General features: G+C 37.6%; 1 protein-coding gene across 3 annotated transcripts in view; it reads left to right on the top strand.

The window, feature by feature from the left end:
• The first annotated feature begins 662 nt into the window (after positions 1-662).
• Positions 663-24,598, top strand: part of hrm (solute carrier family 16 member hermes) — a 55,968-nt gene continuing 32,032 nt past the window's right edge. Inside the window, exon 1 of one of the 3 annotated variants that reach the window (XM_074110649.1) lies at positions 663-1,170. The gene's annotated coding sequence lies outside the window, so the exon portion shown is untranslated. Of the gene's footprint in view, positions 1,171-24,268; positions 24,509-24,598 lie in introns of those variants that run through there. The other 2 variants (XM_074110651.1, XM_074110650.1) reach the window with 2 other exon arrangements.

The following is a 24,598-nucleotide window of genomic DNA, read 5'->3' on the forward strand; positions in this document are numbered from 1 at the left end:
CTAGGGTTGCCACCTTTTTTTTAGGGCGAATTAAAGTATTTTTTCATTTTAGAAGGACAAAAATAAAGTACACAGAATAAAAAAAGAGTATTTATTATTCTCCTCTAAAAAAGTGGATACCAGTTTATTTAGTCTCATAAGTACTCATAACAGTAACGAGCCAGTAAGAATAAGTTTTACGTAAATAGAGTATTTTAGCGTACTTTATTGTGTCGTAGATATAAAAGTACGCCTACATGAAAAAGAGGACAATACTCTATTTTAGAGTACGGGTGGTAACCCTATTCGTAACGTACCGTCTCTCTCACTCATATTATTGTAAAAAGAAAGATAGAAGAAGATAGAACGACACGAACTTCAATTTTCGAATTTCGGAGTAGCCCCGCTGACATGAGCTTCTATGAGCGTCTACACGAAACACAGGTTTGGTATTTCCGTGTCGGTATTATCCAGACAAGGAAAGAGTGTCATCCAAAGTATTAAACTATTAAAGTTTATGCAGTCTTAAAATTCTGCACTGTATTAAAATAACTATGAATTAATTACATTATGAAATAAATCAAATAATTTTCTACTAATTTTGTGTAATTTGTAGAAAAATACGTCGCCCGCCTTAACGGTGCTCCGTTCCGCCGTTCCACCTCTTTCCATTCCAGTACTACACGTGACCGTGCAAAATTGTCGCCTGGCAGCACTGAAAAAAAGTTATGTTATGAATCAAATCAATTAAAAATGGCAGATTTGCGCCTATTTCAATGTATTTCAAAAACAGCTGACCGGGTTTCGGGGCGTTAAATAATGATGGGTTCCTCATTGTTACCATAGTTTTATTTGGGGAAAAATATATTATAATTTGATGACGCTTTATCATTTGTTATGAATTAGCGAAAGGCCGTTGTCCGGAGTACTACGAATGACAATTTCTGATTCAGATAGCTTTAGGTTACGCTTGGTTTTGGTTCATTCATTGTCAAGCTATGGTATCGCGCGGGGGTCTCGTTTCCCTAGCATACGGTGGAGCGGACGGAATACTCCATTGCTGAATCTAAAATCACGCGTGTTTTAAGTGCCAGTGAATAAATATTTTAATTCATAGTGTGTTGTGGTGTCATGTTTTTTGTTGCACTTTGATCGTGGCTTTTGTTTTGTTATTAAGCTCAATACATATCGGTGAGTTCTTAATTATAATTGGTTATCATTACTTTATAATCTTAAGTGAAATGTGTAGTAATCATTTACCCAGTTAGTAAATTTTTCATGGTTTGTTTTGGTTTCCATTCTTTGTTGTCGCTCCGTTAAATGACGGCCCGTATCTTTGTCTTGCTAAATAATTGTACCGTGAATGGATAGTAATCTATTCGGCGTTTTAAGTTATTGTCAACCCATTAAAATTAATGTTTTGGTCAGTTGGCCTAATATATTTGTATACTTACTGTAATTTTTTTTTTTTTCAAAATCTGTTAAGAAAATATATCACTATGTCTCTAGGAACCATTATGATGACATATTTTAAAATATTTCACTTTGAAATTTCAGTGCTGGTGCTATTAGACTGGTACTCCTGTAATTCCTTTCAAGTTAGTTCCAAAAAAGGAATTCAGGCTTTAGGAAAAACCCATCATTCATCCTCATTGTTATCAAAACTACAAACAACATTTCAAATCAATTCAACAGCTATGAGTGGGTCGCAACTTGCTCACTAGATTTATTTATACTTGTATTAGTAATGTAACAAATAGGTTAACTTGTTTATTTGTATGAAGGGGATAATCTATGGAAATAGAAACTGGAAAAATGAAGCTGATGGTTGTGTTGCCAATGCTTAAATACAAAAAATAATAAAAAAAACTGAAACAATTAAAGTACTTAATTTAATAAAAAGTAATAGATGTTATAGATGGTGACACTATTCCAGATTAATATAGGCTACTTTTAACAAGCTTTTATTTAGTTTCATCTGTCCTGTTGTCTGTCTGTCTGTCTGAAATCAAGTCTTGCACGTTAAATTCAACCATCTTTCAGCAGTTGGATTGACTTGAAATTTGGTTCGCAAATGTGGTTTGGGTGGCAGTACAAGTACAGACAACAAAAAGTACAGTCGGCAGAAAAAGCTTGTATTAAAAATGTTTTTTTTTACCAAAATCTTATTAAATAATTAGTTAATTTTATAATTATAATTTAAAAAATTTAAAAAGTAATTGATTTTAATTAAATTAATATACATATTTCTGTGACAAAAGAGGAGAATTAATTTTTGTTATATTACAATAAATAGGTTTCAATGTTTATTAGCCAAAAAATAAGTAGAATTTGGCCATGTGACCTTACCCCCTTCCGACCCTGCATATAAAGCTGGATCATCCCTTGTGGTTCAATATGCATTTATAAGATAATGAGGCTGTAATCAGTTAATTGGCTTAATTAGAGATATGAATAAAGCTGTAATGAATTCCGAATTCATAGCTTAAAATTAGTCTAGTATATTTTATGAGGTGTTTAATGACTTTAATGAGGAACAAATATACATATATATAGTGGAATATAGTTTTTTTTTCTAATAGTTTGGAAACAAAAAGTACCATAAGGTTGGGTACTTTGACCATTGGAGGGTAACTTTGGCCCATATGAAAACCACATTAAGAAGGGTCCAATAAAAAGAGCCATATTCGCAAAGCAATAATAAAACCAGGACCAAGTTAATCCCAATTTATTTTTTTTACCTTTCAGGGCCAAAGTAACCCAAGCCTATAGTATTAAATTACGGTATTATATTGGACTGACTGATACTAATCTGACATCTTATTGTAATGAACATGACTTGACAATAAATAAATAAATTATTTACTAAGTGCATAGTCACTGCAGCTAAAAGTGTGGAGGTTTTACTACAATATGCTAGTGAACAATCCATTATCAACAGTGCCAGATTCAGACTATTTGATGCCCTGAGCAATCCACGCCTGTTGCATCCCCCCCCATCCGTAAGTAGCTGTAATAGGCGTATATAGAGGGGGGGCGGGGGCGCTTCGAAAGGAGGCTTTATTGGAAAGTAGGCTTTTTGAAGTGTAAATAAAGATTGCATTTTGCTGGGATCCATCATCAAGCATACGACTTTGAAACATTCTAAACAGTCATACTTCACCACACGGCATCTCAAGCAGAGGATTGTGGGTTCAAACCCTGGCTGGAACTTCTGAGTTTTTAGAAAATTCATGTGCGAAATAGGTAAATTTCACCAGCAGTTTTACAGTGAAGAAACCTGCGAAAACCTGTTAAGCAATTCAATGGTGTGTGTGAAGTACCCAATCCGCACTGGCCCGCGTGTGAACTACATCCCAAGCCCTCTCATTCTGAGAGGAGGCCTGTGCCCAGCAGTGGGACATATATAGGCTGAGATGATGATGAAGCTCTAAACAGCTGGTAAATAAACATGTCACATGCATGTTAAGTGTAAATTGATACAATAGCATAGTTATATTGTGGTGTGTATTAGTAATGATGGATTATTACTTCCCTTGTATGGAGACGCAAACAGACTTAAATATAGTTCCTTTGTTCTCTTGGATTTGTTGCTATGCTCTTGTGTGTAATATGAATCAGACTTGAGGTGTAACACTTACATAGGTTACCTACAGTGAGGGCAAGTAATTAATGCTTTTTTTTTAGAAAATTTATTTTTATTAAGTCTTTTTGCTGACTGTACTTTTTGTGTCTGGGATTGTAGTCTAAAGGGTCATTCAGGTATTACGTAAGCAGCATAGTAGTTTTGACTCCCTCCTCCCCCTTGTCAGCAAAAAAAAAACCTAAGTTTTGTGTTTATTTTCAAAGTTGACCTGCAAGATTTTTTCTCTAGCAAAATAAATTATTCTATTTCAATTCCCAGATACTACACCCGCGCAGACCCGGGTGCTGTCGCTAGTTATTTTAATTAGCAACTGTTTTTATCATCTTATTTTTTATTTGCATAATTTTTTTGCAAATTTACGACCAAGTTGGTGTACCATGCACTTAGCACTAAATGTAAATTTTCTTCACTGTATCACCTTGTTTAAGGCAACAAGGATATACCTAAGCTACCTGTATGTTAATGCTATGTTGTTGCCCTCAATATAGCAACAATGTTTTGGTTAGGACTAGTTACTTGTTGCCTGGCAATGCCTTATATATACAGCAAACTTGTTTTTGTAACTACAATGTCAGGGTGCTTGTTTTCTCACAGTCCGCTAACCTCCGATACAACCTTGTCTCAGTAAGCTATCATTGCGTACTTCAAGGAAGTTACTAGAGGGCATTTATTATGCTAAAGTTGCAATGTGGGTTGAAATTTACCTTACATAACGCCAATCCTCCATATCGTAATTATTCCGTGTCGCTATTCGTCTTCGTCTCCCATATTCCTAAATCCCAGTCCCATTATGGCCTCTCAAGCAGATGGTAGGTTCAAACCGGGGCTTGCTTGAGATTTTCGAAATTCATGTGTGAAATTACATTCAAATTTACCATGAGCTTCACGGTGTAGGAAATATCGTGAGGAAACCTGTACTTGCGAAGCAATTCAATGGTCTGCATGATGTTCCCCATCTGTAGTGGGCCAGCATGGGAAATATGGCAGTATGGAAATATGATTATGTAGAACCGAATCTTCTTAATGGACAGTTTTGGAACCACTGGTTTAGACTGTTATTACTATAGGTAGGCTGTAATATTAACATATTATACACACAGCACAAAAGTACCTAGTAAATATGTTAGTCATAATGTCAAGATAAAATTGTTTCCATGAAACTTTCAGGAAAACAAGAGTGTTGTTGTTATTATAAAACGTGATTTTAGATGATGATTTGGACTTCCCACTAATATAGTAGTCTGTCTAGTCTGTTTGTTTGTTATTGTTACCTCATCACGTCAAAACCGCTGAACCGATTTAGATGAAATTCGGTATACAGATAGTTTGAGTCCCGCTTATACGAATATGATAGTTTTAGCGAACACAGGATAGTTTATCCCGGAAAATTTCATAGTATTCGAGAATAGCGATAAACGAGTTCTACGCGGACGAAGGCTGGTTTTTTTATAAACAAAATTGTACCTGTACAAAAATTAACATTCCATAAAACAACAAAAAATCTAAAATCTGTAGATTTATTAAAAAAGAATTTACGTTCTACCACAGAAGTAAATCGTAACATTTTATACCTTATAAGGTCGGGTTATTTTGACCCAAATGAAAACGACGTGTAGAAGGGTCTAATCATAAAATACTAAGGCGTGGGCGGTTAGCTACATACAACTAAAAGTGGAAATGTGTAATTTTTTCTTCTCGGCTATGTCTACAGATTGAGCCAGCGTCATGTCGATTAGTAAGGACAAAAAAGGAACAGAGGAGAAAACATTTCTGCACAGGAAATCAGTTTCTATTCCTGTCATTATTTCAATGCAATAACCTGGAATGGGGTCATCTATAAATTACGTCATACATTTAGGGGGGGGGGACACAGGAACAAAATAATAGCAATTTTCATAGCAATACGTGTGACAGGGAGGGTTGGGGCACGCTGTTAAAAATGGTCAAAATTGGTGTGACATTTTATGGATGGCCCCAACGAGTTTGTCTCAATGGTCAAAGTTACCCTTAAGGGCTAAAGTAACCCGATAGTACGGTACTACTTTGGGAAGTGACCCGTTATTTTTGCTTGTCAGTATATTATAGTATCATATTGACCGTGGCTTACTTCTTTACTCTACTGATTAAAAAAAATCTACTGATAGCACTCATAGTTGAAGTGATTAAATTATTTGTAATCAGGTCAACAGTTGCACTTATCATTGTTGTAAGTAGGTGAGATGACGTGATAAAATGGCTTCGACTCGTAAAACCCACTTTCTCAAATGAACTTTCTCTAAAAACAACCATTCCGTAAAATGTACGGTCCCAAGACGTACACACACATTTTCAAAATGTACACGTATTTCTGTAATGACACGGATTTCTTTATATTATTTACAAATACGATTGTTTTGAAACAGTTTGTCTTCTGGGGAACAAACAGTACCTACCTACCATCTGGGGAAAGGTAGGTACAGTCAACGTCATAAATAAGTGATCACTTTTGTTTTCGTATGGCTTTCAAACATGACTAGGTACAAAAGTGATCACTTAAATGACGTTGACCAGTACCAAGTGGGAAGTACACTTTTTAATATATAACATAATCATAAAATAATTTACTTTAGGATCTAGTTCCATAAAGTTTTTTGTGATAGTGCACGTTGCTTGCACCTGCCCAGAAAATTATCCGTCTAAAGAAGTGCATCTTTAGAGAAAGTGCACAATGCGGGAAAGTGGGTTTTAGATACGCTTTACGAGACTAAGCCGTTAAAATACCCTATTTTTACTATCACGCCTGATGCGATTTGCGACCTAAGATCGCCAGCCTAAGATGCAGCACGCTTGCCTAGTACATACTAGTCAACATGTTAGTATGATTTGTATGAAGACATTTCCATGTCTTGCGCAAGATTCGTCTCGTGCAAAACATCAATTTCCCAATGAGTGGGCTAAACAACCGTTTACTGTAATTCTGCGCGTACGCCGTTCAATTGCGGCTCGTTGTCGCAATTGACGTCATTATAGTTTGACCGTTGACCACTGAGTGTTATGATATGAAGGGATGCTACAAGTACTTGTTGTTATTGTGCTGTTTTATTAAGGGAACAAATAAAATAACCACCAAAAATATAAATAAATAAATATATATCATGGGACACTTGACACCAATTGACCTAGTCCAAACTAAGCAAAGATTGTACTATGGGCACTAGGCAACGGATCAACATACTTATATAGATAATACATACTTAAGTACATATTAAACATCCAAGACCCAAAAAAACAAATATTCGTATTATTCATACAAATATCTGCCCCGGCCGGGATTCGAACCCGGGACCTAAGTTTCGTAGTCAGGTTGTCTAACCACGTGGCCATCCAGTCGTCAATATTATTCAATATCTTTCTTCTCATAGTTTTGTTTTGATTCATAAAACTTCATAAAATAAACGAGCACCAGAAAAAAATGCATGAAATTGTACCAGGTTTGTATACCTAACAAAGGCCAAATTATTCAAGGAAGCACTTAAATGATCACCAAATTTCTGGAATTAGATTAATGCGCATGGAATTGCTTGCAGTGGAATCCTTTTTGGATTGGTTAAAAGGGGTAATTCAGGTGATCGTTTATTATTTTAGTGTTAATTTTTTAATTTAGATTTTTTGAAATCTGTTTAATAGTTCTAGAGATAACCCCTTAGGTACAGTACAGACAAAGAAATCAAACAAAGTTTACCTCTTTATTATATTACTATAGATGTTTCGATAACTTCCTAAACATTCCTGAGTGCATTGTTCTCGTTACAGTATGTTAATTCATAGCTAGGTGAACATAGGTCACGATCATGTTCTTTATCGTTTGACCGCATCGTTCCCCTATACCGATCGTACGAGGTCCACTCGGCGACTCAATTTAAACCTTACTTATACAAGATACTAGCCAATTTTGCTCTGAACTGCATCGATCATATGATATTCGCAGGCACATGTTCAAAGTTAAACCTTACGTGAATGGTTTAAAAGTGATTTTAGTTGTCATGTGGGAACACACCCACTTTTAAAGATACCATATGGCCGTGCACTCATAATAATTAGAATGAATCAGTACGAGTGGAAATATTAGATAAGCAGGCGTGTTTTTAATGTCATTGCATGTTCATGGTCATTTTTACACTTTCATCTTCCGAAATGATTTCTCAGTAACTTTTAGCGTAAGTTTGGACGTAACAAACGACTCAAAGGCGTTTTTTTTCCGAATAGTTTGCTTCCGAAACTTTAGCGGCGTTGACAATTTTTCCCATAAAGTAATTGAGACATTAACGCGATACGTTCAACCAAGCTGGGCCAATAATGCCAATATCTTGGGTTCTTGGGCCAGGGGCGGCAGAACAAATACCTTAGGCAAGACTAAGAGTACTATATTGTGCTGCATACATCTACGAAATTACCACTATCTGTAGGTATGTATTTCCGTCGTTAATCCGCTGTATTTCAAAATACAGGTGACCTTCGCCTGGTTCGCTTCGCCGGAAAATCAACTCAAGTTGTATTTGTCTTATCATAGAATAAAGCGCCAAGAACACGATATACCTACAGCTTCGTAAAATTTTTAGTTTGAGCAGGTTATTACCCTTTTCTCTTCGATTTACCATAGTAGGTTTTATAAGTCATTAGCATTGACGTGTTGGCTTGGCACTTAGCAACATGTTGCCAAGTGGCTTAATTATGCTCGTGAAGTATGTTTTCTTTTGTTGTTGTCGGATGATTGATGATCTCTGATTCAGGAGCCCAGCATATTACACATTAGTTGCGTTTTTTCTATCATAGTACACAATCGAGCATGCGGGTCAGCTAAGTGTGAGCAGCCTACTCTCTTTCGCTACTCCGTGAGTGTCCCTGGTGCTGGTGCGATTAGAAATATCTAATCTACTATACCTTGGATGTCTCTATAATGTTCCTGTTTGCTTATCCAACTGACTGAATACTGTTCCTGTCCTGATGATACCTACTCGTAAGACCTTATGCAAACGTATTCCAGCAAATAAATATTTCATTTCATTTCAAGGTTAGAATAAAAATACAGAAATCGATGCAGATGCTGAAAGTTTCTTGAATTTTTCTTGATTTTTCTTATGCCTACCTATTTAAAATCAAATAAGACTGGTACTGGTTTTCGTGGTAGAAACAAAAGAGTAATCAAAATCATCATATCAAAAACCATCGACAATTTTTTCTAATAAAAAGTAAAAGACTAAACAGTTTTGCAATATTGCACACTACCATTGACCTTTATAATTTCTCCATAGAAGGCATTTAATGAGCCTTTTTGTCATGGTGAAATTTTTAAAGATTGCCGAATGTAGTAAAATCCTTTTCTCAAAAATGTCCGTAAAAGTTGACATTATTCTTTACATATCAGAAGGTGAAGTGCATAGTTTTGGTCAGCGAAAAATTAAAAAGTTAAAAAGATTGCAGGCGCGCTAGCTCGACAATAATGAATTAGCGCGCCTGCAATCAGTCACATTTTTTTTTTTAAGAAAAAGGCCATGGAAATGTTGGCACAAGTCGTATACAGCCAAGTCTAATCGCCGGTATCAGATATTTTGTTGGAACTCCGGACTTTTTCTATTGGGTCTAAAATAGCTTGTGGTGTTTTCGGCGGAAAAATACACCTGCAGTTTATTTTTAATGAAAAAAGGCGGGAAGCATAAGAAAAATATTGGAATAAAATTAAATTTTATAATATTTTGAGAAAAAGTTTATTCTATTTCAGAATTATTCACCATTTTTGAGAAAAACTTTATATTAGTCTCGGCTGGAATAGCAATTGCTGGCTTCGTATTAGTTAAACGGACTCGCAAGCTCGTCCGTTTAATACTCACACTCAGCCAGCAATTGCCTACTTCCAGGCCACGACAATAATCTACTATTGTAATCTAATTATTCTAAGCAAATAAAGAATTATTATTATTATTAAAAAGCATTTGAAAGAAAAGAAGGAAAGAAATTATTTATTTGCCGTCAGTAACAATAAAACAATACCGATAAAAATACAATATCGCACAGATTAAAAATAAGAGTAAAAAAAAATAGTTTAAGGAAGTTTATAAGAAGTCTGTCCTGCGGCAAAAGGTGCAGACTCGCCTAATGCTGCGCTTACGCAGAAGCTGGTTTTCAACTTGCCCCTGTTGACACATGCTAGAATAGAGTATAGCGGGTTGGATGGCTTATTTTACTTTTATTGCAGTGTCATTATTTAAGTTATTTCTTAGCTCAAAATTAAAATTCCTATATCTTGACAAGTTCGTATGTCACACTTAATAATATAGGAATATAGGTAGTAAAGTAACCTCGCGTCATACGTCTGTTTGTTTCTCACACATTAGCGTCTGAACTTTCGACGATTCGCTTGAATTCGATAGCATTACGTGACGAGACAGCAGGGGGAGGGATTAGACTGGAAAGAAGTAAACATGACATCATTTCTATACCTATACTATACGAGTATAAACTATAAAAGCACAAGAATGAAGTAAGAAATATTAGAAAGAAAGAAAGAAAGAAAATACATTTATTCACAACACAAGACACAACAATAGTATTAAGTACAAATAGACAACACGTAGGAAAGTATGTGTCATTGCGGTTGTGAATCGGACACTGGCTCAGCATAATGCTGAAGCGTTAATAATAAACACCCCAGCGCTGATTTTCAGCCAGCACCGTTGGTGACCCTCGGACCGCTACAAAGATATACTACACAGTTTTATTACTATACATAAGACTACATAAATAGAAAATTTGTAAACAATGAAACATATTAATTATTTTATGGCTTTGAAAGACATTAACATTAGTACATAAACATAATTAATAACTATTATACACTCACTTGCCAAATATACAACACCGTTAGGTACGCGAGCTAAAAGGAAACATGAAATTAACAACCGAAACAAAAAGAAGTTTTGTGTAATAGTGCTGGAAGGGAGAGGAATTAATGGAATTATAGCTTTTGAAATGCCAACAAATAGCCTTTAAGCTTTCGCCCAAAGGTGTACCTGCTAGTCACTCCGAGTATAGGAGGAGGTATGTCATTCCAGCACTTAGACGCCGCGAATCTGAAACTACCTCGAAACGCCGCCGTCCTGTGCGGAGGCACAATAGCCTTAAATCTGCGCACACTTTTTGACCATGTGATTTTTTCAAAAAGGTACGAAGGTGTCTTGTGCCGCACTAAACCGAACAAAAGATTATATTCGCTAAATCAAATTAATAAGGAAGTTGTAAGTAGTTAGGGCAATCGACTTTTTCTCGTTTTTAGGGTTCCGTAGCCAAAATAGCAAAAACGGAACCCTTATAGTTTCGCTATGTCTGTCTGTCTGTCCGTCCGTCCGTCCGCGGCTTTGCTCAGGGACTATCAATGCTAGAAAGCTGTAATTTTGCACGGAATATGTAAACTATGCAGACAAAATAGTATGTACTTACAATATTTTTTTTTTAAGGTTTTTTAGGTTAGGTATGGACGTAAAGTGGGGGTGATTTTTTTTCTCATCCTACCCTATAGTGTGAGTTATCGTTGGGTAGGTCTTTTAAAACCATTAGGGGTTTGATGAGACGATTTTTCGATTCATTGATTTTTTTGCAAAATATTCAACTTTAAAGTGCACATTTTCATTAAAATCGAGCCCCCCCTCTAAAATCTAAACCAGAAAAAATTGAGGATGGTAGTAAGTATATTAAACTTTCAAGTAAAACTATAACGGCTAAGTTCGCTTGAGAATTATTAGTACCTAGTTTCACTCTTAAATAGCAGCCTAAGGTATACATAAACTTGGAAGATTCCGTATAAAATACGAAATCCTTAGAAAAATATTACTTATTTTTTTCTTAATGGCTACGGAACCCTATTTTGGGCGTGTCCGACACGCTCTTGGGCGGTTTTTTATTATAACCCTTTGTCCAAATTTCCCTGTGTCACAACATTGACAGATTTTCTTTAAAAAAAAAACCTATAATGTATGCTACTAATGTGCTTAGGACAGGCGTTTTCAACCTTTTGGTTTTAACGGCACACTTTTCGTTCATCATAGTTTCACGGCACACCACAAAAAGTAGCCAAGTGTGAGTCGGACTGGTGCCTAGAGGGTTCCATACAGTATACATAATATGTATTGTATAACATACATAACGGACAGCGGAGGCTTATTAATAAGGTCTCTTTGACACCTTAGTTAGGTACGAATCGCACGTGACTGGACTGGACTGCTCGTGGCACACATGAAAATGTACCGCGGCACACCGGTTGAAAACTTCTGGTTAGGAGATAGTCCATAAAATAATGGGCTTGTAACTTCTACAAAAATGTACGTTATAGTACAAAAATGTACTAAAAGAATTTCCTTGCTCACCCGCGACCTTACGATAGCTAAGCTCATGCAAAATATGCGTGTTCATGCAATTCCTCCACCTCCACACTGTAAGAACACACACAAATCACACAAACCCATCTATCACCACCACCACACTACACTGACGCGTTTCGAACTCAACCAGAGCTCATCTTCAGAGTGACACAACCGTACACCATGCTACCAGTTGTTAGAGTTGTTAGTGTTGTGTGTCTATGGCCATCCCGTCGTCAAAATTATACCTAGAGAGAGACAGACGACATAACTATGGGGGGAATCAGGAAGGAGGGTCATTTCATGGGGTCTTGACTCCCCCTCCCCCCTGGGTCCTGGGCTGGGGCTAAGACGACAGTAGATATTTTTCTAAACTCATAATTTTTTGTATTCCTTCGACAACAGAGGAGAATCGATTTAGGTAATTAAGACTAGAATTTGACCATGTTACACCCCCTGGCTAATGGCTATAGAATTTGACCATGTGACACCCCCTGGCTAATGGCTATAGAATTTGACCATGTGACACCCCCTGGCTAATGGCTATAGAATTTGACCACTTAACCCCCTTGACTATTAAGCTAGATACTCCCTTTGAATGAAGAATATACAGTAAAGTGAAGGACTATACCGCCGCACTTACAATTAAGTATTGTTATTGGTCCCCAATGGTTATCTGTTCTTGGAGCGATGTGTCCTGCATATTGCCCCTTCAACTTAAGTATATAGTAGTGGATTAAAGACTATTAACCTGTCCTCTCCCAGAGGCACAAATTTGTGCCCAAATTCCTTTGATCCTGTTATCCTGGGAGATGACAGATTAAGCAATGCCAAAAAGAATGCAAATATGTACAGCATTCTTAAAGAAACAAGGCGACTCACGTCATGCCTAGTCTATTAAATGATGATCCATTAACGCCTGTGCTCGAGACTACTAAAGACTTGAAGCAATAAAATGTTAATAAATACGTTTAATGCCAGACGCCTAAGAGCGGTGGCGTCATACTTATCACAATGAAAAGCGAGCATGCCTTCTGGAGACTCGTTTTCCAGTACATAATACATCCAAATAATGAAAGAAAAGTTGCCTCAAATATCTAAATTATAGAAGATCGCTTTCATTTCCTCATCATCATCATCATCATCATCATCATCATATCATTCGTTGGACTAGACATGGGGAAAAGCGTTACATTTTGATATCAGTGACTGACGATCCCGTTCTAAAAAAGTTACTGTTATTTCAACGTGACTATGTCACCCCTGTTACTCATATCACCATATGATATTGTCGCGGTGCTATATTATGACCGTGTTTTTGTCACACCAAATCCAAATCCAAAATAACCTTCACACTTTTACAGGCTTAGGACTCACTCCACAGCGTCGTGATGTGATTTGAGTAACAGAGAGTGCGCTAGGCGCTAGGAGCAGTAGGAACGTATGTGATTTTGTAACGTTGTTCTTTTGTGAAAAGTCACAGCGACACTTTTTGACGGCGAGTCACCGTGACGTTATTTATCCCCCATGTCTTCGTTGGACGTCCACTGTCTTTCCCCATATAACCCCAGTGGCTCCGGTTGGAAGAGGCCTGCATCCACCGTGAACCCGCTGTTCGGCTGTGCTATAATATATAATCCTGCCGTGAAGCAGCAGTGCTTGCATCTATGGGCGTTGGTGATCATTTTACCATCAGGAGATCCCCTTGCTCGTTTGCCATCCAGTCGAATAAAAATAAAAAAGTGGAATTTTCGCCACCAGACTTCGCCACCGCAGAAGACTGGCTTGTCTGTCGGTTTTCTACAGAGGTTATCGGAGAATGTGCGTCGTAACTACACGGTCTTATTCCACCAGTTCCTTTCTTTCACAGCTCGATCCGACCGAAGTAGGCGGGGTCTTCACCCTTATGTTGTCACACAGCGCATTCGCTCGCTCGTCTTTTATTATCCGGACAGTTATTGAGTGGAATGCCCTGCCTGCATCTCTGTTTTCTGATCTTTATAATCTGATGGTTTTCCAATCCAGGATTTATAGTTCACATCTTCGCTTACCGTCAGGCGCTCAGGCGTGATGTGGTCGAACGCAAGCCTATAACTTTTGTAAAAAAAAAACACGTCCTTTCCCCTGAAAAGACTTCCGTGATTTCTAAACCATCTTTTCGCTTCACCACCGTACGTTCGTGTGGGGGCTATTCCATTCTTATGTTGTTAATCCGTAACTCCGTTACGGTTTGGACTATGAGCCGTGTGATCATTTTGCGATCTAGTCTTGTGACCCTCTTCGGCCTCGTATGCACTTATACTACAGGAAAAATGTTCTCAACAAAAACCCTTCATATATCGCAAAATATTGATCCTATAAATATGGGTATGGTCTCATTCGAAGCAGCGCAAAAAATTACATACCTAGAAATAACACCCCACTGCATTATAAATTGCATTTTTTTTTAATTTAAAATTAAACAAAAAAAGTCATTAATGACATTGTAATAACAACCACCGGCACGCGTCATCGTGAATTACTCTACCTATAAAGTTATAAACAAAGTTTCATTGATGTCATATTTTGCCGCCAAACTATCATATTTAGTCTTAAGTACTTTACCTGTAGTATTAACCTACGAGTGGTCGTATTGTAACACCAATGTTCGCGATCGCATTCGCCATCTCTTTCTACCCTCGTGTGACTGAAAGAAGTGGTTAAACGATTGTGATTCCACGTGTGTTAGACAATAAGGCTAAAGCGTCAGGTAAAGGTTTAAAGGCATTGGTTTAACCTCTTCAACGCCAGAGTCATCCAGTCGTGACAGCCAATGGAATGCCTCACACGCCACGGTCATCTACATGACCAACATATTCAACTCGAAATTAATCCTTCTGCAATGGAATTAAAAATCAAGTTGATTTGTCGCTGGTTTTTCTGTGGCGTACAGAGCACGTCAGTTTGTCTTGTGGTGGTGGAGAGGTTAGCAAAATCGCTGTCTGTCTGAGTATTCGCCGAACTCGTATTAAACATGTCAACCAACATAGCACCATTAGCATCTGTTTACATTTCCGCTTGACGCTCAGATAGCAGTTATCTGTCTGCACACTATATTGTCTGTATTCAGCTCTAATCATTTCATTTATTGCTTTAAGTGAGTGAGTTAGTGCTGTTTACATCTCGTAAATTATGATGAAACTTGTAGAATTTGTTGTGGGGAAAAGCAAAAGTACTACTAGTTAGTACTACGTTAGGGTTGTCAACGAGACAAACGATCTTAAAAAGCCGATAGAAAAACCTTTATGTCCAAGCAATTAGAGCTAAAAAGGCGTGGTTCAGCTCGGATCGGCTCTGCCGACGCGCCCGACGTCTTTTTCGCTCTATTGCGTAGACATATAGCTTCTTTCTATCGGCTATTGCCGAATCCGCGTCGATAGATGTGAGGAGACCCTAACTTGGGTAAGGTGTGAAAGGGATTGGTGTGCAGAGGGCCAGTGCCGGGTTTAGCACCTCCAGCCCCCCCCCCCCTAAGTTTTGTCAAACTTAAAACCTATAATTGCTAAAAGTGGCTCCGAAGCGGTAACGTTTGGTGTGCTCGGCCTACCCCATTTGGGAATACAGGCGTGATGTTTGTGTGTGTTTGTGTGATTCACCGAATAGCATTTCACCTCGAATTAACAGTTTGAATAGAATCTTGTACTTGACGCAATTTTGCGCGTAGCTTAAAAGCTACGCGCGCGTAGCACGAAAAATGAGATGCTATAAATTTATTATACGTAGCCTCTCATTTTTCGTGTAGTATTTTACCCAAGCCAAGACGCATTTCGCTGCGATCGATGTTAGCTTGGGACTCTACAATACAATATAATAACTCTTTATTGCACACGACTTTAAACAGTTGTCATTTATCGTAAAGTCCGAAATGTATACGAGTATTTCCAATGTATTTTTACAAATTAAATTATTAAATTACTACGTTACAAGTAAATACAAAAGAATTTAAATATCAGATTTAAATAAAAATATCTGTTTACTATCTCACCATTAAACAAACATAGGAATAATCGAAGCTAAAAGAAGAGAAATAAATAAAACTATTTGTCATGGTTCATTTAGGACCCTAAACTGTGCTTGAATTATTGTCAAATTGTAATGCCACAGATTATGTTATGTACGACCTGAATTTTTCTAGGCAATGGAACGTGGCTGTCTCACTGTGACGTCATCCAGCGTATTTCGTAAAAAAAAAAAAATTAAATACTCATCCAAATTCAAAAACAATGAAAATGGTATCTTAAAATATCCTATTCTTTCCAAAAATAAAATAAAAACTATAGGTTATTTTTTTGGTGCATCCCAATTATATCTGTTTTCTTTTGGGCAGTTGTAAACAAGATGTTTGTCCAAAGTTGAGTTCTTGAGTAGGCGAGAGCTTATCAATCTAAATGCGATTATTATGTTCCTTGATTAAAGCTAATTATACTGCAAAGTACTTATACTAATTATCCACGTCTTATTTATCTTATCTTAAGTTTTTTAATCTTGGTAAGGATATCATTCATCAGTCTATGTTTTGGCTAGTTCGATGATGGCAACAGTATTAATAATGAGATATAGAAATGTTATCGTTTGTCAGTATCCATATACTAATATTATAAATGCGAAAGTGTGTTTGTGTGTCTGTCCGTCTTTCACGCCGTAACGGAGCGACGGATCGACGTGATATTTGGCATAGAGATAGTTTATGGGCCCGAGAGTGGCATAGGCTACTTTTTATCCCGGAAAAATGCACAGTTCCCGAGGGAACAGCGCGCGATAACCGAATACCATGCGGGCGGAGCCGCGGGCAAAAGCTAGTACTTCCTATAAATAATTATGTATACTTATTAGTATTTTCGTTTTACCAATAAAATTCACGTGGCCACGTGAAATAAGTAGGTTGCCGTGTGACGGATCCGTCCAGGCCCCGCCCCCAATGTAATGTGTACAGTATCATATCTTAATTAGAGTCCCAATTTTCTTCGGATCCGTTACGCCCCCCCCCCCCCCAATGTAATTTGAGCCTAAGAATTTCCTAATTAGAGTCCATTTACCTTCTACTTTTTTCTTTCTTTTTCAATACCTACGGCATACCTACAGCTACGGCGTACCAAAGGTACCAAAATAAAATAGGGGCCAAGTGAGTTTTATTGGTGAAACGAAAATACTAATTAATATAATATAATTATTTATAACATACCTTGTCTAAAATATGGCTACACTCATGGCAGTATTTGAAATCCAGAATAACCTTACTATCGAAAAGTTGGAAAACCCCGACTTTTTTCAATATCTCATAAACGCCTGAACCGATTTTGATGAAACATGTCTAAGAACCATTGCTAGAAACCCTGCTTTCAAATAAGAAAAACCGCACTCAAATCGGTCCACCCGTTTAAGAGCTACGGTGCCACAGACAGACAGACAGACACTCATAGCGGTCAAACTTATAACACCCCTCTTTTTGCGTCGGGGGGTTAAAAACATTTGCAGCGGTGTAAAGTCACCTGTGACCTAGCCGTGGTGGCCTAGTGGTTTGACCTATCGCCTCTCAAACAGAGGGTCGTGGGTTCAAACCCCGGCTCGCACCTCTGAGTTTTTCGAAATTCATGTGCGGAATTACATTTGAAATTTACCACGAGCTTTGCGGTGAAGGAAAACATCGTGAGGAAACCTGCACAAACCGGCGAAGTAATTCAATGGTGTGTGTGAAGTTCCCAATCCGCACTGGGCCCGCGTGGGAACTACGGTCCAAGCCCTCTTGTTCTGAGAGGAGGCCTGTGCCCAGCAGTGGGACGTATATAGGCTGGGATGATGATGATGATGATGAAAGTCACCTGTATTACGTAATATCTGCCACAGCGGAGCGTGAACGTCCTACTAGGGGCGGCCCTAGAAATAGAGTCGTATCGCTGTCGTATTATTTTGAACACGCAACCCCCGATATTTATTTTAATTGTGTCAGATATTGGTGTTGGTAAAGTATAGTCAGAAGACAGCCGGTGAAATTACTGGCACTTGAGGTATTCCATCTTAGGCCTCTAGGTTGGCAACGCATCTGCAATACCCCTGGTGTCGCAGATGTTTATGGGGGGTGGTGATCTCTTACCATCAGGAGACCCACTAGCTCCTTGGCCATCCAGTTGAATAAAAAAAAAAGAGTTCCTTTATTTCTACCAGATAACTAAAAAGCTGTATCAGGATATTCGACCATTTTTACAGAAGTGTCCAGTAGAATGAGACGGTTCTGCATCTGCAATTTTTATGGGCGGTGCTGATCTCTTACCATCAGGAGACCCACTTGCTCGTTTGCCATCCAGTAGAATAAAAAAAAAGATTAACTAAACCTTTTGAAATAACATCTCACCTGCTACGTGTCACTGTCACTAAGCTACAATTCAAGCCAAACAAGGCATTAATAATTGCACACGCCTCGTGTTATCAGAAAAAAACAGTCTCCAAGGTCATTAACCCGGCGAGCCCATCGCTACTGTTATCTGGATCATGATATAATCGCTCGAGTTTAATTTTAATTGCGATTAATGTAATGGAAAAGTTTAGGAGTTTTTGTTGCATCGGGATTAACCGGATTGCACCATCCGCTCGCAATCACATTCACGTTCACGTATTTTTAGCATCGTCGGCTGGAAGACGTCCACTTGTTGATTCACGCACTCAGGATTCCGTACAAATTTAAAGCTAGCCAAAAATATGTATATCCTTCTGAACCTAACCTAACCGAGTCGCTTTTGCCTTGACCAAGCTAATTCACTTGCTTGATAATATTATGCGAATTCATTTTATAACAATTAAAGTTATAAGCAGTTAATATATATATTTTCTCAAAAATGTCCGTAAAAGTTGACATTATTCTTTACATATCGGAAGGTGAAGTGCATAGTTTATGGTCAGCGAAAAATTAAAAAGTTAAAAAGATTGCAGGCGCGCTAGCTCGACAATAATGAATTAGCGCGCCTGCAATCAGTCACAATTTTTAAAAAAAGTTAAAAAGGCCATGGACACAATTCGTATACAGCCAAGTCTAATGGCCGGTATCAGATATTTTGTTGGAACTCCGGACTTTTTCAATTGGGTCTGAAACAGCTTGTGGTGTTTTCGGTGGAAAAATACACCTGCTGTTTATTTTTAATGAAAAAAAGGCGGGAAAGCATAAGAAAAATATTAGAATAAAATTAAATGTTATAATATATTTTGACAAAAAGTGTATTCTATTTCAGAATTGTTCACCATTTTTGAGAAAAGCTTTATATTAGTCTCGGCTGGATAAGCAATTGCTAGCTTCGTATTACTTAAACGAACTCGCAAGCTCGTCCGTTTAATACACATACTCAGCCAGCAATTGCCTACTTCCAGGCCACGACAATAATCTACTATTTTTTCAATTTATTTAGGAAACAAACGGTTACATTTTAACGCAGCAACGTTAACTATAAAATAAACTATAACTAATGCCAGCGCAAAACAAAACAGTTTAATCTAAGTACAATATTCAATTACGTACATATAATGTTATGCAATAATGTTATGCATATTTCAATATGCGATTTCATTACTATGCTAAATAAGTTTTATGCTTTTTATTATTATGCAAATTCGATGTTATGCACAGTTATGTTATGCCAAATCTGTTATGCGAATTAATATTAGGACAATTAATGTTATGCGAAATAAGGGGCACCCCCTTACTTCCCTTTTACGACTTGACGATCACCATTACCAGCTAGACATTGGTCCAAAACCTTAGGTCATTCACCTTCAGTTACAATCACATACCAAATGCCCTAATGTTGACTTCCTATCTGCCCTAATTATTGTTTCCTTAGCTATCGGCCATTGAGAAATTGGGTAGTTTCCTGGTCCAGTTGTCTGTCAGTTCAATTATTAGAAAATATTGTGTACGTATTTTTAGGGTTCTGTACCTCAAAAGGAAATAACGGAACCCACGGATTACGGATTACGGAGACGTCTAGACAGACATTTGTTAAGTATTTTCAGTTTACCTAGATTCTAGGTCCTAGAACTATGAAATTTGGACTAAATATTCATAAATACCTACTAATTTGTACGGAACGGAACCCTCGGTGCGCGAGTCCGACTCGCAGCCGGTTTTTTTGATGATGTCAAGAATGGAGTGTTTTGGACTTCATCAGCAGCATGTGATACTGTTGTCAAATCCAAACCAGTTTTTAGGCATAGGTACGTTAGTGCTGCATAGTAGGTAATTTGGCGGGTTCAATGAACGCATAAATATTAATTAAACCGCTAAGCGTTTAGTGCGTGGCGAATGCGTTCGGTGTTTCGCCAATTTTTGGAGACTCGAAAATACTTATTGAAAAGACTTATAATTTTTTTTTTTTTTTATTATAAGGCCCGTACTGAAAAGTTTTTTTACAGAGTATTATTTATTGATATCAATGAAACTCCAATGAACTGCAAGGATATTTTATAACGTTTTAAACTTTCGTGATTTTCAAGGGGCTCCTAGACGGGCCATATTTTCACTGCAATATGTGGCCGGCAACTATTGTTGTCCCTGTCTAACATGTGAGTAAGAGAGGGACACCAATAGTTGCCGGCCACAAATTGCAGTGAAAATATGGCCCGTCTACGAGCCGCTTCACTCATAGTCAAAATACCCCGCACAGGACTTATCACGCTAACACACACGAGTAAATTTACCTCGACGTTTCGGCAACATTACAGTGGCCATGGTCACGAGAAGACTATTACTACTAGAGGCAAATGGGCTAATCAACTTTTTACCGACACTAATCTGTCCGCGACATTTTTCAAACAATTGCAGATTTTTGTAAGTAAACATATTTTTTCTGTAATTTAATAGATGGTGTACATGAATACATACCATCCTACGTAAGTTCAACCTATTAAACCGTGAAATATCTCGTTGTAAGTACGATTTTTTGGTAACGCCAGAGACAATTTTGGTAACGCAGGAGACGCCCAAAGTGTCGATAAAATAGTTGATTGGTCCCAAATATTACTCGTGTGTGTTAGCGTTAGCGTGATAAGCTGTGCATGGTTTTTTGACTATATTTTATTTTAGTTATGTGATGTATAATGTCTATCTACAATAAGTATAGTCCTCAGGATCATTTTAATAAATAAATACATACATTTTATGGTTTGAGGGTTTTGCGGCAGAACAAGCGGATTTTTTTCTTCAAGATTTTGCACAGTGGTTTCGGTAACTTTGTTGATATAATAACGTTTTAAACTTTCGTGATTCTCACTCATAGATATTAGACTCATAGATTAGATTTGTTGATATTGCTTGCCAGATCAAAATATTTTTCACCAAACTTTTCCATAACAATATATTTATTTTGATCGCTTATACGTATATTCGCCTTATTTTCAGTGGGGTGGAATGGATTACCTGGCAAAGTCGCAAAATCTTTTTTCACATACATCTCATCGTCCATGAGAACGCATGTTCCGTCCAAATTGCAAAGAAGCTCGTACAATTTTCGGGACCTTGTAACGGAACTATTGTATGGTTCTTCTGACTGTTTTGGAGCTTTAACTTTTTATAGCTCTTTAAATTTTGATGCAATTTCGCTCTCTGGACCATAGATGTACTAGTTTTCATATTTTTGCCACATCCCGCACCGATAAACTACAATTATTCTCGTAAGCCGACACTATTTTCTTTTCTATTTGCTTTGTTTGAAGGACCCGTCGGGCGTACATTTCGAGATTTCTCTTGAATTCTGTATTCTTTTGAGTACCGATTAACAATATTTCGCACCGTCGCACGACTTACATCCGCCATTTTTCCAGCCGCCGCAAAAATTTAATTAGGATTTTCGAGGTACGTTCGCAAAACAGTTTGTCTCCGAATTATTTTAACGTTCTGCATTTTAAATAAAAACAGTACTTAACCTGAATTAATTATATCAACCGACACATCAAGATAACAAAAACTGAGGCATATACTCAGAAAAAAAATCGTTCACTAGCTAGTATTTTACTGGTATGCAGACTGTAAAAAATATTTTTCGGTATGTACAGGCTTTATTGTACCTGTTTTCGTAGACCACACATCGCATTTGCTTTGCTCACCCGCGACCTTATGATAGCTACGTCTATATGCAACAAAATAATGCCGTGTTCATGCAGCTCCTCCACCTCCACACTGTAAGAACATACAAATTGCACAAACCCAACTACCACATTACCCTGACGCGTTTCGAACTCAACCAGAGGTCATCCTCAGAGCAACACAACCGTTCACTATGCTACCATGGCCCAATTGCATAACAAATTACAAGCAAATAGTATAAGTGAATTTCAATACAAAATCGCTAATACTGTTAGCTTGTATTTTTTTATGCAATTGGGCCCAGATGTTAAATACTACTACAATAGCAAAGTAATTATTTATTTTTAGTTTACTTTATGAAGGTTCTCTTCAAAATAATCTATCAAATTAATGTCGTTGACGGCTATACTGATACTGATCAAAATGAAATAATAATGAATTTGAAAAATAACTTAAGTACCCTATTCTGTTTACAATGTAGAGTAGACCAAGAAAATTGAGATGAATTTTGCGAAATTTCTACGGGACGGAAGGCAAAACCGGAGACATGTGCGAGTTTTTTAATAATGTTATTGATTTACAGTCACGGATAGGTAAGAGTCAGGTGTTACAGCTAATTATATTGTTTTTATTTCGATCAAGTTACGTAGATACTAGATACCTATATTGCTTCTGATAAACAATTATTACTTCATTCGTGCGTAATTATATCATATACCGAGTACCGAGCGGCTGCGAAAATGATTTCCTCACAAGGATATAAAAATATAGTCAACGTAGTATTGTCATTTAATAACTCATTAAGCCGGTGTGACACTGATGTCTCTAATAGAAAGCTGGAATATCTTAACATAGCCTATTTCTTATCGTGCCTAAAAGTGCAAAAATCCCGCGGGACAACAGCTAAGCAACATACTGTCGAAGATATAAATAAGTAACCATAAAATACGGTGCTCAAAGACATCGACAAAGAAAAGGACGAGTACCTATAGCAAGTGAATGAAAGACAGGCGAAGGACTGAAGATGTGTGAAGACCTTTTTTTTTTTTTTTTATTCGACTGGATGGCAAACGAGCAAGTGGGTCTCCTGATGGTAAGAGAACACCACCGCCCATAAACATCTGCAACACCAGGGGTATTGCAGATGCGTTGCCAACCTAGAGGCCTAAGATGGGATACCTCAAGTGCCAGTAATTTCACCGGCTGTCTTACTCTCCACGCCGAAACACAACAGTGCAAGCACTGCTGCTTCACGGTAGGATTAGCGAGCAAGATGGTGGTAGCAATCCGGGCGGACTTTGCTCAAAGTCCTACCACCTTTGCGCAAAACCTACCTATAGATTTAGCTAAGATTTTGTGTTTCTGTTTGTTTATTGGACGAAAGTGTTTTCCTTTAAGGTAAACTCTGCATGTCTTCGGATCTTAAGCCTCGTAGTTAGTTAGCGTACGGAACCTCTGCCAGTGATCCATACTGACTGAAGTCGTCACGTAGAAAATCCTGTGGGAATCAAATAACGGCGCCACGCCTCTGCAGCATGACGGCATAATCCCACTGCTGGGGAATTGACGACTGCATACCATGCATGCCATGCCATGTTTGCGCCAATACATTTCATACTCACTATATCATCCTGCCATTTGAAATGACGGCGTTTCATGATATGCCTAGGAATTTAATGATCTGCCTAAACTGGCCAAATCATTAAATGGCGGCGTTTCACGATATGCCTAGGAATTTCGTGATCTGGCGGATTTTACGATCGGTCGCCGTCATATACACACACACAAGAATTGCTCGTTTTAAAGTATTAGATTGTACATAAAACAACATTACAATGAGCGGCAATATACAAAGGTTAGGTTTATCTCATAGCTATTAACTCTTTGATAGGTAAGTCTTCGGTTGAAACGGTTATTTGGCCTTGGCAACAATGAGCTGTTGTGGCATTGTATGCTACTCGTATCTCATCTGCACTCCGGACTTGAATTAATTGTTATAATTTGGGACTTAACCTATTAAATGGACGTTTTGTCAAACAATTGTTTTTGTTATCGTAATAATAAGTGTCCGAGTCAGGTCTTGAAAGATATGTTAATGGAAGTTACTTATTACTTATTGTTAACACGTCGTTCATAACGTTAAGTCGATTATTCACGAGAGGAGTGTGGCGTTAAAAGTTTAAAAATACGCGTACCTACCGCGATAGTACGAGTACTAGAGTGTTCATCATCATCATCATCTCAGCCTATACAGTGTGTTGCTGGTAGCCAGACTTTTTTAAAGGAGGCTAAAGTAACGTTGCATTTATGTTAGTTTTTCTAGATTATTCCATAAAAATTGAATGAAAATTAATAATGTTTTCTGATAGAACACTTCTTAATATATAGGTAAGTTAATGTGTCTACTCCAATAATTATTCGTGATAGACTTTTATATTCCTTAAAAACGAATTAATGTTTATGACCGGACTTGCTGTA

Source organism: Choristoneura fumiferana, chromosome 30 (assembly GCF_025370935.1).
Source record: "Choristoneura fumiferana chromosome 30, NRCan_CFum_1, whole genome shotgun sequence".
Classification (NCBI taxonomy): Eukaryota; Metazoa; Arthropoda; class Insecta; order Lepidoptera; family Tortricidae; genus Choristoneura; species Choristoneura fumiferana.